The following is a 6,000-nucleotide window of genomic DNA, read 5'->3' as shown; positions in this document are numbered from 1 at the left end:
GAGAGATGGCTCAGTGGTTAAGAGCATTGCCTACTCTTCCAAAGATCCTGAGTTCAATTCCCGGCAACCACATGGTGGCTCACAACCATCTGTAATGAGGTCTGGTGCCCTCTTCTGGCCTGCAGACATACACACAAACAGAATATTGTACACATAATAAATAAACAAATAACAAAAAGAACTAATGAACAAACGTTGTCCTCTAACCTCCATAAGCATGCTATACCACCTGCATATACCCACATGCACACATTATTCACATAAGCATGTGAATAATTATATATTCACATGTAATAATATGAAAATAATACAATTATTAATTTTATAATAATATAAATTATTATTAATGTAAAATGCAATATTGTAATGTATAAATTGAAAAGAAAACAAAAAAGTTAAAAGGGGTTCAGAACAATAACTTGGCAAGTTAAACCATTAAGTGTACAAGCCAAATGATCTGAGTTTGATCCCTGGTTCCCACATTAGGTGGAAGAGGACAGACAACTGACCCCAGGAAGTTGCCCTCTGATTTACCAGTGTGCACCATGTCACATAAGTGTGCATACTCTGACATACATCATGCATGCATATGTGCGCTCGCATGCACGCACACACACACAATAATAGCAAAGTTTAAAAGTAAGAATTGCCGGGTGGTGGTGACTCACGCCTTTAATCCCAGCACTCAGGAAGCAAAGGCAGGTGGATCTCTGTGAGTTCGAGGTCAGCCTGGTCTACAAGAGCTAGTTCCAGGACAGGCTGCAAAGCTACAGAGAAACCCTGTCTCAAAAAAACAAAACAAAAAACCCAAAGAATTACTACTATAGGAAGACCACATTGCCGGATACAATGGCTTTGCTGATTATTGGCAGAAAGAGAACCTTACATATTATTTTTAAAACAAGTTTGTCATTTCAGTGTTCTCTATTTCTCGCGTGAAAACATAAATAATTCTGTAGAGAAGTCCCTCATGATCTTTTTCTTCAGCTCGCTTACCTGGGAAAACACGAGTAATGATAAATCTCAAAGGAAGCTGTTGGATGGTATTTACTGAATTTGTGTGTATGTATGTGTGTTTATTTTTAATAGTTGCAGTGATTTTAGACAGTTTTGATATGTTTCTCAGCCTAAACAATTTTAGTCATACTCTGCCCTAATAATATTTTGATGGTTATTTGTCTCTGTGTCAAAGAAAACACAAAGTAATTGTCTGAAGATAATTATAACCCACTCCATAGGCAACCAGTTCCAAGTATAATAACTGCCCTTGACCAAGTACTCGGTAAGATTCCATGCACAGCGTATCACACCTTAGTACGGCAGAAGCAAGTTCTTGCTGGACTGTGTGTTTGTTTCAGTTATTTCTACTCCCATACAGGGATGGTGCTCTTATCCCAGCTCAACCTACTAAAAACTTCTCCGTAGAACAGAGAACAGCTATATCAGGCATTTGTCAGTGTGTTACTTTTCTCTGTCTGGGTTAAAACACCCTGACCAAGGCAACTTACATAACGGGGGGGGGGGTAATTTGGGGCTTAGGTTCCAGAGGTTTAGAGTTCATAATGATGGGGACAGTGTGGCAATAGGCAGCGAGCATGCCAAGCGGAACAGAAAGCTGAGAGCTCAGATTGTTGGCCACAAGCATGGAGCAGAGAGAGTGGTCTGGAAGTAGAGCGAGGCCATAGAATCTCAAAGCTCCTTATTGGTGACCTTCTGATTCATTCTCCCTAACATCTAATCAGTGACTCTTATAAAATAAAAAAGTAATAGTCAGTTTACTTCTCATATTCCTTGTGCTTCTAGAAAACTTTTGAAATTAATATACAAAGTATTAGATACCATTATGACATTTTTAAGCAAAATCTTTTTAGAAAGCTGTCAAACACTATGAATTTGCATGTCATTCTTGGGCAGGGACCATTTTAATCTTCTCTGTATTATTCCAGTTTTAGTATATGTGCTGTCAAAGAGAGCACCAGAGTAAAATATTTATACAAATAAGTTTAAACTATTGTTATGGCTAAGTTTTAGGCGCGTAACTGGGAATCAATCTACCACAAGACCCAGAGCTATACCACCCTTGGGCATATATCCAAAGGATGCTCGATGCTACCACAAGGACACCTGCTAAGCTATGCTCATAGGTACTTTATTCATAATAGCCAGAACCTGGGAACAACCTAGATGCCCCTCAATCGAGAAATGGATAAAGACATTGTGCTACATTTACACAATAGAGTACTACTCAGGTGTTAAAAACAAGGATACCAGGAAGTTTAAAGGCAAATGGATGGAACTAGAAAAAACAAAAATCATCCTGAGTGAGGTAAGGCAAACATGGCATCCACTCACTCATAAGAGGATATTAACTGTAAAGTAAAAGATAACTATACTACAATCCACAGAGAGTCTACAGGCAGGACCCCAGCTTAGACTCCTAGCAATAGCGAATAAGTAGCCTGAACTGTCTATCTCCTGGGACTAGATTGGTGCCAAGCCCAAATTGTCATCAGAGAGGCATCATCTAGCAACTGATGGAAACATGCAAACCACAGCCAAACATTAGGCAGAGTTTGGGAATCCTGCAGAGGAGGAGGAGAAAGGATTGTAGGAGCCAGAGGGGTCAAGAACACCATGGGAAGGCTCACACAATCAACTAACCTGGGCTCACAGGGGCTCACAGCGACTGAACTGATAACCAGGAAGCCTGCATGGGGCTCTGCTAGGAACTCTTTGCACATTTGTTACCATTGTGTAGATTGGTCCTCTTGTGGGAATCCTAACAGTGAGAACAGGTGCTGTCTCTGAGTCTTGTACAGGTTTGGGGGACATTACTCATACTGGGTCACCTTGTCCAGTCTTAATAAATAGAGAGGTGCTTAGTCTTAACTGCAACTTGATATGCCATGTTTTATTGATACTCAGGGGAGACCAGCTCTTTCTTGGATGGAGACAGAAGTGGGGGGATTAAGGAGAGAGGAAATGGGGAGAAGGAATGGGGTGAAAGCTGTTGAGGAGGGGAAAGGCTGTGGCTGGTATGTAAAAATCAATAGTTGAATAAAAATAAATAAAAATAAAATCCACACACTTAGCAAAGACATGCTCTGTTACTTTTTTTTTTAAGTTAGGACAAATAGGGGATAGAGAGAGGGCTGGGTGGTTAAAAGCACCAATTATTCTTAAAGATAGCCTAGGTTCAGTTTCCAGCACCCACATGATAGCTTACTACAGCCCTTAACTACAGTTCCAGGGGATCTGGTTCTCTCTTCTGGCCTCCTTGGCACCAGGCACACAGATAGTGTACAGATATATATGCAAGACAAAACGTTCATACACATAAACACATAAAATAAAAAAAGTCTCTTTTAAAAAGTTGGGCAAATAGGTAACTTAGTTTTCAGCAACACACAAGATAGTGAAAAACTTTTCAAATAGCCATTTTTTTTGTTTTATGTTTAAAACATTAATTTTTTACTTGTATTTGTGAGTGCTTGTTCATACACCATATGCATGCCTCGTGCCAGCAGAGGCCAGAAGAGGGCATCAGATTCCTTGAAACTGGAGTTAGAGATGTAAGCCACCCTGTGGGTGTTGGGAACCATACTTAAATCATTTATAAGAACAGTAAGTACTCTTAACTGCTGAGCTATCTCTCTAGACCCCAAATATCTGGTTTCTTTAAAGTTATTTATTTTTATTTTCTGTGTATGAGTGTTTGACTGCGCGTATATATGTGCTGCGTGTAGGAGGAGGGCCTGCTTGTTTGTCCTGGCCGCCCAGCTAGTTTAGCCCCGAAATAACCACACAGAAATTGTATCCATTAAAACACTGCTTGGCCCATTAGCTCTAACTTCTTATTGGCTAACTCTTATATTAATTTAACCCATTTCTATTAATCTATACATCGTTATGTGACTGTGACTTACTGGGCAAAATTCCCAACGTCTGTCTCCTGTGGCTACATGGCTTCTTCCTGACTCCTCCCTTCTTCCTCCCAGAATTCAGTTCTGTCCTCCCTGCCTACCTACATTCTGCCCCACCAACAGGCCAAGGCAGTTTCTTTATTCATTAATGGTAATCTCAGCACACAGGGGACTCCCACATCAGCTGTGTATGCCTGGTGGCCACTGAGGGCATCTGATTTTCTGGAACTGGAGTTACAGACAGTTTTGAGGCAACATGTGGTTACTGGGAATAGAACCTGGGTCCTCTGGAAGAGCAGACAGTGCTCTTAACTACATTTCTCCAGCCCTAATATCTGCTTTTAAATACTCTCTTTATGACATATGTCTATTGAAAAGAATTTATCTTTTCACTTACTAAAAACGATCTTACCTTGATGACTGGAGTGAAAATACCAGTCTTTATAGTTGATATTAATAAAACAATTTTCTGGTCATCTAAAACTAATATAAATACTACTTATAATTTATCAGTGTTACAACTTCTGTAGAGTGAACACATCTCACATGAGGAACCACAATGTATCAAAAAATTTGAACCGTTTCAAGTATGAAAAATACCTTTCTAGCCAAGTGTGGGAGCACACATATGTAATTACAGCACTCTAAAAGCAGAGGTAGGAGTATCTCAAGTTAAAGATAATCTTGGTCTATTTAGCAAGTTCCAGACCAGCCTGAAATGCAAAGCAAGACCTTATCTTAAGGAAAGAAAGGAAAGAAGCTAGGAAGAAGGAAGGAAGGAAGGAAGGAAGGAAGGAAGGAAGGAAGGAAGGAAGGAAGGAAGGAACAAAGGAAGGAACAAAGGAACGAACAAAGGAAGGAACAAAGGAACGAACGGAAGAAAAGAATTCCACCTCTTTCCAACACCACTACTACAATACTTATAATTCTAATTCACTTGTTGAGACCACATTTTAAAACTTCATTGAGTTTAATAACACACTTTAAAATTTTTACTTTAATAAACATTCATAAAAGAGAATCATGCAACAAGCCCAGTGTTACCCTTACTTAGCTTCAGAAACCATCAACATTCAGTAGCACTTTAAAATGAATTTGTATTTTAATATTGTCTGTGCACTCAGATATGCATTACCTATTCAGTCTACTAATGGTCTTAGATTTTCAAATGGACCCAAAGACTCATCTTCATTTTATTTCCCCAGCCTCCAAAGGACTAAGGAGCAAAGCTTAGAGATACCTTCTTATAGATACCTTCCTGGTTTAAGCCAGACTAACAGGTATTATCATACTGTAATGGGTCCACAGTGGCTCTTATGCAATTTCTCTGTTTTGTGATATCAGTGACTTACAGGAAGGGTTATTTTCAGATGCAACCGTACACTCCAGAGGCTTTGCACACTGTGGTTTTGCAGATCACTCATACTCACCAATGGGCAGTCTCCATAACAAACAGGCTGTGCTTTGAATGGTAGGGTTCACTATGCATGCCATCACGCCTGCTGACAGAGTTGTTTTTTGGAAATTGAGAGAGGGCACATCCATTGCTTTAGTAACAATCTGTTTCTGAGCATGGTTCAGGCTAATTTTAAACAAGCTATTTTGTCAGGTTCTTTTTCATTCTATTTCTTCTATCCTTTCTGTGATGGTGCTCAGGATGGTCAGAAGTGAAAGAAGACAGTTGCAGATCTCTTCTTCCTTAGCCTTGCTTTAAGCTCTGTAGTTCAGGACCCCTGAAAGTATTGGGCTTAGATGCGGTTGCCTGTGAGTTAATAAATGGACTCAAGCTTGGTGAATCAATTTCTGTCAACCAGATGATTATTGTAGTAGGAGCTGTGGGCTGTGTTCCTGCCGCCCCAGCTCCTGGTCGCCTGGCTAGCTTATGCCCTGAAATAACAACACACAAACTGTATTCTTTTAAACACTGCTTGGCCCATTATATCTAGCCTCTTCTCTCGCACCTGGACTAGCCCATTTCTAATAATGTGTGTAGCACCCCAAGGTACGCTTACCGGGAACATTCTAGCCTACGTCCATCCTGGGTCGGAGCTTCATCGCATCTGCCCTGAGGAAGAGC

The 6,000-nt window shown here is 40.2% G+C and overlaps 1 non-coding gene across 1 annotated transcript; it reads right to left on the bottom strand.

Annotated features, from left to right (window-relative positions):
- Window positions 1-1,869: 1,869 nt before the first annotated feature.
- LOC130868691 (U6 spliceosomal RNA) lies at window positions 1,870-1,976 on the bottom strand. The gene has a single exon (XR_009056526.1). It is a non-coding gene; the product is annotated as a U6 spliceosomal RNA (small nuclear RNA).
- Window positions 1,977-6,000: the final 4,024 nt, after the last annotated feature.

Source organism: Chionomys nivalis, chromosome X (assembly GCF_950005125.1).
Source record: "Chionomys nivalis chromosome X, mChiNiv1.1, whole genome shotgun sequence".
Lineage (NCBI taxonomy): Eukaryota > Metazoa > Chordata > Mammalia > Rodentia > Cricetidae > Chionomys > Chionomys nivalis.
This window is presented reverse-complemented; position numbering and strand designations above follow the sequence as displayed.